At 47.2% G+C, this 17,252-nt stretch overlaps 1 protein-coding gene across 9 annotated transcripts in view; it reads right to left on the bottom strand.

The window, feature by feature from the left end:
- Window positions 1-15,015, bottom strand: part of hycc1 (hyccin PI4KA lipid kinase complex subunit 1) — a 158,687-nt gene extending 143,672 nt beyond the window's left edge. For 7 of the 9 annotated variants that reach the window (XM_072509227.1, XM_072509228.1, XM_072509226.1 and 4 more), the window contains exon 1: window positions 14,876-15,015. The gene's annotated coding sequence lies outside the window, so the exon portion shown is untranslated. The remainder of the gene's footprint in view (window positions 1-14,875) is intronic. The other 2 variants (XM_072509230.1, XM_072509225.1) reach the window with 1 other exon arrangement.
- Between the last annotated feature and the right edge of the window lie 2,237 nt (window positions 15,016-17,252).

A 17,252-nucleotide genomic window follows, 5' to 3' on the forward strand; every position in this document is an offset into this window, starting at 1 on the left:
TAATACTTCCCAAATCTATTTCAATTCCTCCCCCTAGCTAACTCAAGAGCAGTATGTGTATGTCAAATATTTTTCATTACATATGCTTTATTTTGTACTACTTAAATGTTTCTGCCACTTATCGTCTAATTCACAAACGTTAGAACAATTTAAATTTACACAACACCTTTAAAGTAATAAATGCCCCAAAACACTCCATAGCAGCCTTATAAAACAAAGTATAACATTGATATAGCTTTTGGTCAGCTGACCTAATGTCTGCTTATAAGTTCAGAGAGGAAAGTGTGGTGAGAGATACAGTGAGGGAATTCCAGAGTTTAGGACCTAGGCAACTGAAAGCAAGGCCATCAATGGTGGAGAAATTATAATTAGGGATGTAAAAGAAGCCAGAATTAGAGTGCAAACATCTCAGAGGCTGGAGGAAATTTCAGAGATAGGGAGGCAATGCCACAGATAAATTTGAAAACAAGGATGATAATTTTAAAATCAAGGCATTGCTTAACTGGAAACCCATGTCGGTCAGCATGCACAGGGATGATAGCGCAATGAGACTTGCTGGGAGTTATGGTTCAGGCAGCAGAGTTCCAAGTCACCTCTCAACCTCGTTTCCTGACTTCTTCAAACTTTCCTCTTTGGACCCTTCATTATGTGAAAAGGTTTTTAAAAATTCAAGAAGCTTTGTTGTTGGACTGTCTTCTTATTCGACTCATTGTGCTGTAGCCAACATTTAAGTCTGACATCTACAAACCTGATCATTTTACACTGAATTAATTTTGGTTCATTAGGGTGTTACAGCAAGAGAGTACAGCTGCCATCTAAATTAACCCTGATATATTTAAATAATGTATTTCCACGCTAACTAAAAGTCAAGCAGTATTTCATGTTTAATAAATCATACAAACATGTGAATTGGGAGGAGCAGGATATTAAGCCCCTCAAGCTTGCTGTGAATAAGATCATTGCTGATCTTAATGGTAACTTCAATCCCACATTCCTGCCTACCCCGATAACTTATCACCCACCCGCCCTCACTCCCTTGTTAATCGAGAATCTCTCTCCATCAGCCTTAAAAATGATCAAAGACTGTGCTTCCACTGCCTTTAAGGAAGAGTTCCAGAGACTCTCAAACCCAAGAAAAGATTTCTCATCTGTGTCCTAAATGAGTGACCACTTAGTTTCAAAAAGTGACCCCTAATTCTAGATTCTCCACCAAGAGGAAACATCTTCTCTACCTCCACCCTGTCAATACCCCCAAGGATCTTAAATGTTTTGATAAAGTTGCCTCTTACGCTTCTAAACTCTTACAAACCTAACGTATTCAACCTTCCCTCATAAGACAACCCATTCATTCCTGGAATTAGTCTAGTAAACCTTCTCTGAACTGCTTCTTAGGAGACCAATACTCCAGATGTGGTCTCATCAATGCCCTGTACAATTAAAGATAACCTCCTACTTTTGTCATCAATGATAATGTTCTATTAGCTTTCCTAATTACTTGTTGCACCAGTATACTAGCCTTTTTGATTCATGCATTAGGACACCCAGATCCCTCCACACCCGGGTTCTGCAATCTGTTGCCATTTAAACAATAAGCTTCTTTTTTATTCTTCCTGCCAAAATGGACAATTTCACATTTGTCCACATTATACTCCATTTGCCAGAGTTTTGCCCATTCACTTGTGTCCCTTTGTGGCCTCCTTGCGTCCTCTTGACAATTTACCTATCTTTGTGTTGTTAGCAAATTTAGCAACCGGACCTCGGGTAGCTTCATCCAAATCAATTGCATAATATCACAACACCCCGGACTAGAGCGCAATCAATTCCAGCCGCACTTTGAGTCGCAGCACATGTGAAACTAGATTTTGTTTAAAATATCCAAATACTTGGTTGTGTCTAATAATCTACAGTCACCGGGAAGTAATATTTTATTATGCACAGTATTATAATTAAATGAACAGAACATGTAACTGACAATGTACCCTGCGAGAGAGGAGAGTAAAAGAGAGAGTGAGAGTGAGAGAAAGAGAGTGAGAGTGAGAGAAAGAGAGTGAGAGTGAGAGAAAGAGAGTGAGAGTGAGAGAAAGAGAGTGAGAGTGAGAAAGAGAGTGAGAGTGAGAGAAAGAGAGTGAGAGAAAGAGAGAAAGAGAGAAAGAGAGAAAGAGAGAAAGAGAGAGAGAGAGTGAGAGAGTGAGAGAGTGAGAGAGTGAGAGAGTGAGAGAGTGAGAGAGTGAGAGAAAGAGAGAAAGAGAGAAAGAGAGAAAGAGAGAGAGAGTGAGAGAGCGAGATTGAGATCCTTTCAGAAGTGTCTGAACACGTCATCTCAGAAAGCATCACATAGGATGCAATCACTGTCAATTGTTAAGCAGAACATTGACAATTGGCGTGTTGCCAGTTAACCAATCAAACTGACTCCCTCCAGAACTGGTTCCGAAGATCCACCGCATACAGAGTCTGGATTCTTCTCTCCCAAATAAAACCAGGAAATAATGCCCTGGCAAGCAGACCGTTTCAACTGAACCTTCTGCTCAATGGCACATCCCAATTATGGGCCCACGGACCAAAATAATGAAATAAAATAAATGGGATCAAAGAAAATAAACAGGAAAGACTCTTACAATACATTGTGAAAAATGAAGGCCCCAGCCCTGATCCTGTGGTACACCATTTGTCACATCCTACTAACCAGAAAAGAAAAACAAAAGTGCTTTAGGCCAAGTGTTTCCTCTTAGCTAGCCAACCTTCAATCCACACCAATCAGTTATCCCCACAGCACGTGACTCCATCAAAAAAAAAACTCCAACAAATTGGAGTTCCACAAAACATGTTCACTCCACCCAATGTCTTGAATTTTTCCCAAGTGCCCTGCTTTCTCATCTTTAACATATATTATCTTTAACAAAGCTTACTAACATTTTCCCCAAGACAGATGTTAGGCTAACCGGCCTAAAGTTTTCTGCTTTGTCTCCCTTCCTTTTTGAATATAGGAGTATTCTATAATCTTTCTTCTAATAGAGTGAAACTTTTCCCAAATCTAGGGAATTTTGAAAGCTAAAACCAATGCGTTAAGTTTCTAACTTTCTAATTTGCCAAGACCTTAGAGTGAAGTCCATCCAGACCAAGGGATTTTGTCAGCTTGCCGAACCAGCGATGTACTCATTCCCTGGTGATATAATTTTCCCCAAGTTACTCTGTCCCTTCTATTTCCTAATTTACAGCTATTTCTGGGATGTTATATGTGCCGTCTATAGTGAAGACAGATGCAAAATTATCTGTTTAATTGATCCACCATAGCCCTACTTACCATTAATTCCGCAGATGCACTTTCTATAAAACCAATGCTCATTTATTTAAATATCTATAGAAACTTTTATATTACTAGCTAACTTTCTCCCATACTCTTAGTTTTACCTTCTTTCAATCTTTTTGACATTCTTTGATGTCCTTTATATTCTTTCCAATCTTCTGACCTGCCACTTGTCTTAATGCAAATACATGTTTTTTTCTTTCAGTTTAATACCATACTTAACTTTTTTTTTTAGTTGGCCCTCCCCGTGGAATTTTTATTTCTAATTGGAATGTATCTATTCTGTGTATTCTGAAATATCACTTTCCACTCAACCTCTGTTGACCTTTCCCTTAAGCATATTTGTCAGCTTACTTAAGCTTGCTCCACTTTAATGCCCTCATAATTGCCCTTAATTTAAGTTTAAAATACTAGTGTTGGACGCACTCTTCTTCTCTCCCTCAAACTGATGTAAAATTCAATCATATTCTGATAGTTAGAGGTGCCTTCACTATGAAGTTGTCAAATAACCCTATCAATATTGCACACACCAGGTCTAGTAGAACCTGCCCTCTGGTTGGTTCCAGAATGTGCTGTTCTAACAAACTATCCCCAAAACATTCTGTGAGCTCCTCATCTACAAACTTCACCCATCTGATTTTTCCAATCCATATGTAGATCAAAATCCCTCATGATTATTACAGCACCTTTCTGACAAGCTCACATTATCTCTTCTTTTATACCAGGGCCTGAAACCACTCCCATAAGTGACTTTTGCTTTCATAATTTCTCATCTCAACCCAAATTCTTTCTACATCCTGGTTCCCTAAACTTGGGTCATCCTCTCTGATGTACCAATGCCACAATTAATTAATAAAGTCACATCTCCATCTGTTCTTCCATTGTGCTCTCCAAATCACTAATGCATAACTAGGCACAAATACCCAGTCCAAGAGAACAAAACAATGCATGACCTCATGACTGATCCCTAACCCATTAAAGTTTCTGCAGCAATAAATTCTAGGAGCAAAAGGTTGAATTTCACAACATTTTTAAAAATGTTTTTCTCAACAACAAAAAAGTTCCCATCCAATAATGAACAGCAATCTTGTCGACAAAGAAATCTATTGTTAGCGTTGTTACCAATTATACAACTGAAATTTACGACTGTTGCCAAGGCTAGATTCAGGGCTGCTTAGAGAATTACTAATCAGAAGCACAACAAATGATGTCATAAATAGGGTGTATATTTTTCCGGCCCTGCAGAATTAACATAATTGTCACAGCTGCACAAATTAGATTTAACATTCTGCTATAAAATTAGCAGAATCTGCTAATATCAATGATGCTGGTTAAGTACATATCCATAATGCTGCCACAGTGACTCTGGGAAATGCAGAATGAGCGTAGTAGAATGACTTGTGTAGGTGCAGCCTTGTGTAGGCGGCATGATTTAAGCTTTATTGTTGAATTACATTTCTTTTCTGGTTGTTAAGAGACCATGAAAGTTGCCCACAAGTTAAATGATGACCCCAAAGGTGCATTTCATCTTCACAATCCCACAGTAAGAATTTCAGAATTTGGTTAATATAATGCAAAACTGCATAATTTATACAAAGATGCTGCAGAAAAGTTAACGAGCCTCTGCAGAAATATTCAAAAATTAAGTAGGTAGTATTTATGATTTAGATATACCCGAATTAACAGTAATTTAAACTGCATAAATCAGCTGAAAGGCACCTTGGTGTGCACCCGAGCGGCTACAAAGCCACAAAGGCACCACCTATGTGACTATCATGGCCAAGAACCAGCTATACTTTGAAATGAAATGAAATGAAAATTGCTTATCACAAGTAGGCTTCAAATGAAGTTACTGTGAAAAGCCCCTAGTCGCCACACTCCGGCGCCTGTTCGGGGAGGCTGATCCCTTGCATACCTATAATTCAGTTGTAATTCACTTTGTAGCATAAATGATCTGGAGATAAGCTTCTGACCTCATATTCATACCATCACTAAGGTCCCTCTTTCCACCTCCATGACAATCGCCGAACTTCTCTGCTCATCAGCAACTGAAACCCTCAATTGTTACCTCTAAATTGGACTATTCCAAAACAGTCCTCCTGGCTGGTTTCCCACATTTTACCTTCATCTAAAACCCTACAGCCCATATCAACTCACAGCAAGTCCTGCTTTGCTACTGTTCACTGACTATATTCAACCTCCTGTCAATCAAAAATTAGATTTTTCAAATCATTCCATGGCCTTTCCCCTCTCTATCTCTAATCGTCTCCAGGACCACACCCCTCAGGTATGTGTTCCTCTAATACTGGCCTCTTGTGCTTCCCCAACGTTAACTGCACCATTCTTAGTGGCACTGCATTCAGTTGCCCATGCCATAATCTCTGGTGGTTCTCCCCAAAACCCCTCTGTTGTGTTCCGTGATCATGTCTTTGCAATGAATATACAGGACTGCTGGTGACTTAACTAGAACGATGGTTTATTGATGTACACATGGTAAGGTAACAATCAGAATACTATACCGTTATTAAAGTTGTCCGTTATTGACCGAGTTACATAAACTTTCCTGGAACAAGTGCGACTGTCGTGGTTTACCCCATTGCTGCGTACGGCGCTGAAAACCCAGGTTCGAATTCTGGCCCTGGGTCACTGTCTGTGTGGCGTTTGCACATTCTCCCAGTGTCTGCGTGGGTCTCACCCCCACAACCCAAAGATGTGCAGGGTAGGTGGATTGGCCACGCTAAATTGCTCCTTAATTGGAAAAAAATAATTGGGTATATATGAAAAAAAAAGAGGAAGCAGGAGGTGACGAGAGAAATTGGGAAAGTGAAGGACATGGGCGGGAACAAGGTCTTGGACCCGGTGAGAGCGAATGGGGTGTTTAGGGAGTTTTAAAGTAAATTGTATAAGTCAGAACCCCCAGCCGGGGAGGAAGGGATGAGGAGGTTTCTGGGAGGGTTGGAGTTCCAAAAGGTGGATGAGGAGCTGGTGGAGGGCTTGGGGGGCCTTGGGCTTGGAGAAGTTGTAGTGTGGTTAAAGGCGATGCAATCGGGTCAGGGGCCAGGATCGGACAGGTACCCGGTGGCATTTTATATGGTGGAATTTTATATGAGGATCTCGGGGGTGTTGGGACAACTGTTGTTAAGGGCCTTCAATGAAGCAAAGGAGGTGGGAGCGCTTCCCCCGATGTTGTCACAGGCATCAATCTCCCTCTTTTTCATAGAATTTACAGTGCAGAAGGATGCCATTCGGCCCATTGAGTCTGCACCGGCCCTTAGAAAGAGCACCCACTTAAACCCATGCCTCCACCCTATCCCCACCTAACCATTTCTGGACACACTAAGGGCAATTTCTCATGGCCAATCCACCTAACCTGCACATCTTTGGACTGTGGGAGGAAACCTGAGAACCCAGAGGAAACCCACGCACACACGGAGAACGTGCAGACTCCACACAGAAAGTGACTGAAGCCAGGAATCTAACCTGGGACCATAGAGCTCTGAAGCAACTGTGCTAACCATTGTGCTACCCGTAATTTTAAAACGGGATAAGGATCTGGAAAATTGTGGGTCATATAGAACAATAGAGGGCATGAAGTTGAGGTGGTGGTGGTTGCTATGGATGCAGAAAAGGCCTTTGATCATGTGGAGTGGGAATACTTATGAGCAGGTCCTGGGGCAGTTTTGGTTTGGGCAGGGATGTGTGGATTGGGTTTGATTGCTATACCAGGCACTGGTGGCGAGTATGCGGACAAATCGGGTGAGATCGGACTACTTCAGCTTGTACCAGGGGACAAGGCAGGTATGTCCACTTTCCCCACTCTTGTTTGCCTTGGCTATAGAACCTTTGGAATTGGCATGGAGAGCGTTGAGGGCCTGGCAGGGGTTAGTATGAGTGGGGGGGTGGGAAACACAGGGTCTCACTCTACACGGACGATTTGCTGCTGTACATATCGGTTCCGCTGGGGGGGGAATTGGTTGGATTATGATGATATTAGAGGAATTTGGCCAGTTTCCAGGATACAAATTGTATATGGGCAAGAGTGAGGTCTGTGCGATTCAGGCGAGAGGGCAGGAGAAGAGATTGGGTGAGATGTCGCTCAAGGTGGTGGGAGGGAGCTTTCGATATTTGGGTATCCAGGTGGCACAGGAGTGGGAGCAGCTGCATAAACTGAATTTGGGGCGACTGGTAGAACAGATGAGGGGGGTTTTCAGAGGTGGGATGCGCTCCCATTGTCATTGGCGGGGCGGGGACAGACAGTGCAAATGACGGTCCTCCCAAGATTTGCTTTCCAGAGTCCCCCAACTTTTATTCCCAAGGCGTTCTTCAAAAAAGGTGAATGCAGAGATCTTGGGATTTGTTTGGGCGGGTATAAAACCCAGGGGTGAAAAAGGTGCTGGCCCTCCCAAATTTTATTAGCTACTATTGTGCGCCGAACATTGCGATGGTCAGGAAGTGGGTAGTGGGGGAGGGGTCGGTATGGGAGCAGGTGGAGGCAGCGTCATGCAAGGACTCAAGTTTGGGAGCATTGTTGATGGCACCTTTGCCATTTGCGGCAGCTCGGTACTCGACAAGCCCAGTAGGAGTGGCAGCCCTGAGGGTGTGGGGACAGTAGAGGCAGCATATGGGGTTGAAGGTGTTTGTGGGCAGGGATCGAGAGATTGATGAGGGTTTCCCACGTATTGAAGAGCTGGAGAAGGGGTTTGAGTTGTCAGGGGGAATGGGTTCCGGTATCTGCAGGCGAGGGAATTTGTGCAGAGGCAGGTTTCGACCTTCCCTACCAGCCACCCCAGGGGCTACATGATAAGGTGGAGTCGAGAACAGGAGCGGGAGAGGGGAAGGTCTCGAGCTGATGGAGTGGGAGGGAGCCCCGATAGGGGAGGTGAAGAGAAAGTGGGAAAAGAGCTGGGTGTGGAGTTGGAGGCTGGGTTATGGAAGGAGGTCCAGAGGAGAGTTAATGCATCCCCGTCATGTGCCATGTTTAGCCTGATACAGTTTAAGGTGGTCCATAGGGCACACATGACTGTGGCCCGGATCAGTAGGTTTTTTGAGGAGGTGGAGGATAGGTGTGGGCGCTTTACGGGGGGTCCTGCTCACCATGTCCGTATGTTTTAGGTGTGTCCAAGGCGGAAGGGTTTCCTGACGTCATGTCAGAGGTCTTACAAATGAGGGTGGTTCAGAGTCCAGAGGTGGCGATCTTCGGTGTGTCGGAAGACCCGGGAGTCCAGGGGGTGAGAGAGGCCGACGTCCTGGTCTTTGCCTCCCTGGTGGCCCGGAAATGGATCTTACTAGGTTGGAGGGACCCGGAGCCCCTGAAGTCAGGGGTGTGGGTTAATGACATGGTTTCTCAGATGCAAAAAAATGTAATTCGCCTCAAGGGGATCGTTGCAGGGGTTTGCTCTGAGGTGGCAGCCATTCATCAACTTCTTTGAGAAAAATTAAGATGCCAGCAAGGGGGGGCGGCGGATAAAATATTTTCTAAAAAAGACCCAAGCTTGAGGAGTACTTTACCAGAGCAAATACCAAAGACGCCATCACCAAACTGAACCATCGACACGGCCCAGACTCCATCCGCATCCAGGTAGACCCCAGGTCTCCACACCACCCCAATACCTTCTCCACGTTAGACGCCCAGTAAGAAAATATCAGATTTGTCAGCGCAAGTCTCCCAGACCGTCCATCCCTCTGTAGGACATCCCTCACGAATGTTGCCAGCCCACATGGAGCCTGATATAAGCCGCTCAACCCCACCTGGAAAAATGGCTTGGATAGAAGTACCGGAAGACACTGAAATAGAAATCTTGGCAAAATGTTCATCTTGATGGATTGAACCCGGCCCGCCAAGGACAATGGAAGGCTGTCCCACCTTTGTAGGTCAGGCTTGATCCTCCTCGCTAGGCTGGTACAATTAAATTTACGGAGCTGCGCCCAATCCCGAGCTACATTGAGCCCCAGATGCCTAAAGCAAGTCCCGGCAAGGCGGAAAGGTAGCCAGCCGTCCCAGACCAATTCCCCTCCCCGAAGTGTTCTCTAAATTTAACTTGTATCCAGGGAAGAAGCCAAAGCTCTTCGGTATACTCCTATAGCTGGCCCAGAGTCCTTCATCAGCATACAAGGATACCGTGTTCCACACCACCAACTATCCCGCTCCACTTGTTGAGGCCTTCAGTGTGTCTACATTAAGCAACCATCATTTTTTTTTTTTAAATTTAGGAGTGCCCAAATTATTTTTTCCAATTAAGGAGCAATTTAGCGCGGCCAATCCACCTACCGTGCACATTTTTGGGTTGTGGGGGGGAAACCCACGCAAGCGCAGGAAGAATGTGCAAACTCCACACAGACAGTGACCCAGAGCCGGGATCGAACCTGGGGCCTCGGCGCCGTGAGGCAGCAATACTAACCACGGTGCCATCGTGCGGTTTAAGCAACCATCATGTACTGGCCCCCCTGATCAGCTGGGGCCGACCCCGCCTGGAGCGGACCCCCTTATTGATTAAAAATCGCCCCATCAAAGTGTGGAAAAAGTCTGGCTCACCCAGGCCTTCCAGAGCCTGGTCTGGTCCCACACCCGCAAGTGGGTCTCCTGTAAAAACACATCGGCCCCCAAAACTCTAATAAGAGAAAGGTCTTGCCCTTTTCACAGCCCCACACATTCCAGATGAATAGCCTCGACAGAGGTGTCTTACACCACCATCATTCACCCATCTCTCCCCCCCCCCCGAGTCAGTCATTACCACTGTAATGAATCATCCCTTCATTGCAAATTCCTAGGTCCTCCCCAATCATCCCTCTCCCTCAGTATCATATCCATCACCCCTTTTACTACCCCCAATGGCCCTGGCCTCCTTACATTAACCCAAGAAAATCCACTCCCACACCAACATCCAAAATCAAAAAGGCTTAACACATAGTACAAGATCTTCAACAGACCCATCCTGCCTTTCAGATAAAAAGTCCCCATCGGTCCTCCTCAGATTAGTTCCAGTCCTTTCTCTTTAATGAAGGGCTCTGCCTGCTCCAGCATGTCAAAGTAATGATCTTTCTAGTCCAAAGTGACTCTCAATCTCACCGGATACACCATCCCAAATGGCACTTCTTTGTTGTAGAACACTGCCTTTGCTTGGTTGAAATCCTCATGCCTCCTTGCTAGCTTGGTCCCAATGTCCGGGTAGATCTACACTTATTGTCCGTCCCAGTGGTTCTTCTACCAGAGTCTCCAATGAGCCCCCCATTCCCTCCAGCAATCCAATCATCCTAAGATTTAATCACCTCGAACTGTTTTCCAAGTCCTCAAGGCAATTCAACCATCCTAAGATTTAATCACCTCGAACGGTTTTTCAAGTCTTCAACTTTTCCCTTCAGGCCCTTGTTGCTCTCTGCCACGAGCAGCGTGCTTCCAGTGAGGCGAGCTGCCCTTCATGCTATGACAAGGCCTCCTCCACACACTTCAACATCTCACCTTGCTCCTTCACTGCTTTCCCCAGCTGCTCTCGGATCAGGCCCATTGCCTCCTCAATGGTAGCTTTGAAAGAGTCCTTCAACTCTTCCTTGCCGAAGAAACGGTCTGTCCACCTGCTTCCCCTACCTCTCAAGCGACTGTGCCATCACCACAGCTAGCACGTCTACCGTGATTAGCGTGGTCACCTCCGTCCCGCCATCTAATCGCCTTCAGATTTCCGGACTAATAGCCTGGTGTTTTGTTCCAATGGGCTTTTCTGTTGTGACTTGACATAGCTCTATTGACTCACCGTTACCCAGTTCGGCCAGCTGGGTTTAAACACAAAAACCTTCAAAAAAACAGGCAAAATGGGTTTTAAATAAAGGACCCCGGCAGGAGCCACCTTTCGTGCGACTTTCTCTTCCATGACATCACCGGAAATCCAAAACCTACCTCCATGATCACGTGTGTGGTCACCTGACCTAATATCTACTTATGAGAGTCAATTTCGGACATATATAACACTCCTGTGAAGCATCATTACCTTTAATGCGCTATACAAATTGTTCTTGAATTCTAACAGTACTGGAAGCTGAATTAGATTGCCCATCAGCCACAAATTCAGGGGGCAAGAAGTTGCAAACTCTTCCATTTCCTAATTTTTTTTATTCATTCATGGGATGGGATTTGGGAATCACTGGCTGGGCTAACACGTATTGCATTTAAGAGTCAACCACATTGCTGTGACTCTGGAGTCATATGTAGGTCAGACCATGTAACGATGGCAGATTTCCTTCCCTAAAGGACAATAGTTAATCAGATAGGGTTTTACAACAATAATTTAGACATTTCATTCCAGATTTTTTTTTAAACCGAATTCAAATTTCACCATCTGCCCTGGTGGGATTCAAACCCATATCCCCAGAGCATTACCCTGGGTCTCTGGATTACTAATCCAGCGACGATACCACTCGTCCACTGCCTTCCCTAATATAATATGAAAGTTGCTTTCTCAGAACCATCTATGCACATAAATGCAATAGATATTGAGTCGATTTCGGCGGGAGTGGAGCTGGCTGGTTAGTCAGTTTCAGCGGGAGCTGTGCGGAAGTGGCTGCTGGGAGGTAAGGCTGTCCTTTAAAAACACTTGTCTTTGCAGGGGCAGGCCAGTCGATTTCGGCGGGAGAACAGCTGGTGAGTCAGTTTCAGCGGGAGCAGTGCGGAAGTGGCTGCTGGGAGGTAAGGCTGTCCTTTAAAAACACTTGTCTTTGCAGGGGCAGGCCAGTCGATTTCGGCGGGAGAACAGCTGGTGAGTCAGTTTCAGCGGGAGCAGTGCGGAAGTGGCTGCTGGGAGGTAAGTCTGTCCTTTAAAAACACTCGTCTTTGCAGGGGCAGGCCAGTCGATTTCGGCTGTCATGTTGCAGCTGTACAGAACTCTGGTTCGGCCGCATTTGGAGTATTGCGTACAGTTCTGGTCACCGCATTATAGGAAGGACGTGGAGGCTTTGGAGCGGGTGCAGAGGAGATTTACCAGGATGTTGCCTGGTATGGAGGGAAAATCTTATGAGGAAAGGCTGATGGACTTGAGGTTGTTTTCGTTAGAGAGAAGAAGGTTAAGAGGAGACTTAATAGAGGCATACAAAATGATCAGGGGGTTGGATAGGGTGGACAGTGAGAGCCTTCTCCCGCGGATGGAAATGGCTGGCACGAGGGGACATAACTTTAAACTGAGGGGTAATAGATATAGGACAGAGGTCAGAGGTAGGTTCTTTACGCAAAGAGTAGTGAGGCTGTGGAATGCCCTACCTGCTACAGTAGTGAACTCGCCAACATTGAGGGCATTTAAAAGTTTATTGGATAAACATATGGATGATAATGGCATAGTGTAGGTTAGATGGCTTTTGTTTTGGTGCAACATCGTGGGCCGAAGGGCCTGTACTGCGCTGTATTGTTCTATGTTCTATATTCATTTGTAAGGGAGGTCAGACTTGCTTTTCAATTAAATCATTCAATTATAAAACAACCAAATGACTTGCTTAGTGCCAATGTAGTTTAGATTTCTCACATCCATGGGTGCTGCCAATTCCAACAGAAGACAGAATAAACTGGCAGGAAACAACTATCCTGCGGGACCTTATGTAAGGATCTCACCTACTGAATGAATGTGTTTGTAGAAGCATACTACATATTGCAATCACGACAATTAAGCACATCCGCTCATTTTAAACCACCCATTTAATTTTGAACTATTGAATCCTGATTACAGCCTACAAGAGGTACAACCAGATGGTGCCACAAAAGTGTAATCAAGGCAGATGTCTTTTAGAATTTAGTCCGGATAGTTGCTTGCAAAACCAAAAGATTCAACCGTGAATCAACCCAGATATCCGGTAGTCAAATAGTTTCTCATGATTAAATGATTTTAGTGGTCTGTGTCAAGAGTCACATCAAGACGGTCACTACCAGATCTGCTATCAGAGCAAATTGGCCTTTTATTCATTCTGCATCAATGTACATAGCACTTTAACAGACTTGGACGTTGCAAAGCACTTCGTAGCCAACTAACTATTTTTGTGCAGAATCATTGTTATTTATCAAAATAAAACAAGCAATTGGCAAACAGCAGTCTCGCAAATAGAAGAGAGTTAAATGAATTGATAGCCCTTCTAGGATAATGCTGCTTGAGCTCCTGTGAAATATACCACATGGGGCCATTCTTTCCTCAGGATTTAGCCCATCCTATACTAGTCAACAACATTTGCAAACAATGCCTCCTCCCCCCCACCCAAAAATACTGCACATGTTGGAAGCTTAAAATGAAACAAAAATACTGAAAATACTTGGGTCTGGCACGAGAGAAACAGAGGTAACAGATCAATGATCTGCCACCATTGCTACTCTGATGAAAGGTCATCGACCTTTCTCCCCACAGATGCTGCCTGACCTGTTGAGTATCTCTGGCATTCTTTGTATTTTGGTTTGGAGGTACTATTGCAACTTTAAATCCTCGCAGTTTTGTAGTGCCCCGACAGCACTTTATACCATAAATGGAAGGAATTCCAACAGTACTGGCAGTCAAATCAGATTGCCCACATCTGCAAATTGGGATGTGACTTGCGGACGAAAACTCCTTTTCCTTTATAGGCAATGCTCGTATTTCAGGAGCACCAGCTAGACACGCCTATATGACTCCATACATCCTCTCGCGGAGGCAAGGGTGTGTGTATTCATTACGATGTTCACAGAGTAAGAAGTCCAACGCCGGCATCTCCACCTCACGATGTTTACAGAGTCAGAGGAGAATTATAATGAAGGACATGCGAACAATAGAAGTTTCCCCCCCTGCATTTCACGCTCTTTCAACACCAGCAACTTTTTGTACACGAGTAGTGTGCGCGATGGGTCTGGTTCGCTGCCTTTTGTTTCACTGACAGTTGCCTGGTCCCTCATTCTGTGGGTGTGTCTGTTTGTGGGTGTGAGAGAGAGAGAGAGAGCTACTTCATCCACCCAGGAAGTCGCCACTTACCGATCCTCAGCACATATTAATTATAATTGAACAGTTTACTTGCCAATTAGTAGTCATCAGGGAGGCGACATGAAACCTCGACAGTTAAGCAGCTGCCCTCCTGCGGACTCACAGGAAACTTCAAGTAGCTTCCTTCCGCGGCTCCCTCTCTCTCTCACACACACACACACAACACAGCCCAAATCTGGAGGAAGGGACAACAGACACAAACTTCACTCTGAACCTCGCTGGCCCGGACACCAACCCCACGCCAGCTCGGAGCCCTCGACCGCCCCACATCCCGGGAGCCCTCGACCGCCCCACATCCCGGGAGCCCTCGACCGCCCCACATCCCGGGAGCCCTCGACCGCCCCACATCCCGGGAGCCCTCGACCGCCCCACATCCCGGGAGCCCTCGACCGCCCCACATCCCGGGAGCCCTCGACCGCCCCACATCCCGGGAGCCCTCGACCGCCCCACATCCCGGGAGCCCTCGACCGCCCCACATCCCGGGAGCCCTCGACCGCCCCACATCCCGGGAGCTCTCGACCGCCCCACATCCCGGGAGCCCTCGACCGCCCCACATCCCGGCTGTCCTCTCCCCCCTCCCGGGGACAAGAAGCCGACCCACCTGCGGCAACCAGCGGGTCCAGCTCCAAAGGCGAACTAAGCTCACTCTGTAGCGGGACCTGAGCCGCGGCCAGCCAGCATCTCGGGCAATTTTCCTCCTGGCGCTCGATTCCGCTCCGCCCGTTCACTGACTATCCCAGCCTCCGGATTGGCCAGCGGAACCACCCAATCACAGCGGGGGCCTCAACCGCACGGCCAATGGCAGGCGGACTGTGTCACAAAGGCGGCGCTTCCAGCCCGCCAATCAGGGGAAGGCGGGACTGGGCTTTGATGTCAGCTTGGTTGAGTCTGTGGGATCGGACTGTGCAGAGAGCAGCGCACGGCTGGAGGCAGCCGTGGGGCAACCGAATGTAGGGTTCAGAGCACCTCGCTTCCGTAAATCGGAGTTTATAGCCTTGTGCAGAGAAATTTCGTAAAGTCACTGCAATTTCGAAAAACTCATCAACTCTAATTTTCCTATATCGTCAGACTAAGGAACCTCTTCCTGGGACGCCACCATTTAGAAAACAATTTTATTTCCATAAATTTGCAATGCATATCATGTTTTTCACGGAAACTCACTGCTTAGATTGGTTCTGTTTTTTCGTCGGGACCAAGAGTGTACATGAATCAAATGGCACTTTTGCAAATAGAACTGAGGTACCCTCAATAATGACGCTTCGAGATTAATCTGTAAAGAAGGCTTTATTAGACGAATAACTATGCTAGAGCTCAAGACGAGGGCTGACTGTTACACAGACCATGAGGCAGCCCTTTATGTATGGCTCCCAGATGGGCGGAGCCAGAGGCGGAGTCCCCAGGGTTCCAAGCCCGGTCTTGAAGGGGACATCACCTTACATGATGATAAGGCAGTAACCGTTCATCACATTCACCCCCTGTTTAAAAAAGAGTCCGGCGGGGGTGAAGTGCCATCATAGGTCCATCCGTCTCGGTGGCCGGATCGTCCTCCTCGACCTCCTCAATTCGGGCAGTGGTGCGGCGGGCACGGACGTCCCGGTTGAGAGCACATCCGGGAGCACAGCGGTCGGAGCTTCGGTCCGGGTCGGGGCAGGGGAAGTAGGCAGGGCCGGGGGTAGCGATGCCGGCGGGGTGTGTAAAGGGGGGGTGCAAGGGGCCCACGGTAGGGGCTCACCAACGGGTGGTAGGGCCGGAAGGGGGTGTGTTGTAGGGGACGACGGGTCCCGCAGGGGAGCGGCGCGGGAAGGGGCGTCTGTGGTGGAGGATCCAGCGGGTGCCAGATCCCGGAGGGAAACCATATCTTGCCTGCCATCGGAGTACTCCACGTAGGCGTAACTGGGGTTGGCGTGGTGCAGTCGGACCTTTTCAACGAGGAGGTCCGTTTTATGGCTCCTCGCGTGCCTCCGGAGAAGAACAGGTCCCGGAGCCATCAGCCAAGGTGGAAGCGAGACCCCGGAGGTAGACTTCCTGGGGAAGAGAAACAATCGGTTGTGAGGGGTCTCATTCGTGGCCGTGCAGAGGAGTGACCTAATGGAGTGTAGGGCATCGGGTAGGACCTCCTGCCAACGGGTGGTTGGGAGATTTCTCGACCGCAGGGCCAGAAGGACAGCCTTCCACACTGTTGCGTTCTCCCTCTCCACCTGCCCGTTTCCCCGCGGGTTATAACTGGTCGTTCTGCTCGAGGCGATGCCTTTGCTGAGCAGATACTGATGCAGTTCATCGCTCATGAACGATGTACCCCGGTCGCTGTGGATATAAGCGGGGAAACCAAACAGGGTGAAGATGCTGTGCAGTGCCTTAATCACCGTGGCTGAGGTCATGTCGGGGCAGGGAATGGCGAATGGGAAACGGGAGAACTCATCGATCACGGTGAGGAAATAGGCATAACGGTTGGTGGATGGGAGGGGCCCCTTGAAGTCCACGCTCTGTCGCTCAAAGGGGCCCGAGGCCTTCACGAGCCGAACCTTGTCTGGCCGATAGAAGTGCGGTTTGCACTCCGCACAGACTTGGCAGGCCCTGACCATGGCCTTGACCTCCTTGGTTGAGGACGGTAGGTTGCGAGACTTGATGAAATGGACGAGCCGGGTAACCCCCGGGTGGCAGAGGTCATTGTGGAAGACTTGTAGGCGGTCCTCCTGCGTGTTGGCGCATGTGCCGCGGGACAGGGCATCTGGGGGCTCGTTGAGCTCCCCTGGACGATACTCGATATCGTACGAGTAGGTGGAGAGTTCGATCCTCCACCTCAAAATGTTATCGTTTTTTATTTTGCCCCGTTGCGTGTTATCGAACATATAGGCGACCGACCGTTGGTCGGTGACGAGGGTAAACCTCCTACCGGCTAGGTAGTGTCTCCAGCGCTGTACAGCCTCCACAATGGCTTGTGCCTCCTTTTCGACTGCAGAGTGTCAAACCTCGGAGGC

Source organism: Scyliorhinus torazame, chromosome 6, assembly GCF_047496885.1.
Source record: "Scyliorhinus torazame isolate Kashiwa2021f chromosome 6, sScyTor2.1, whole genome shotgun sequence".
NCBI classification, from domain to species: Eukaryota; Metazoa; Chordata; class Chondrichthyes; order Carcharhiniformes; family Scyliorhinidae; genus Scyliorhinus; species Scyliorhinus torazame.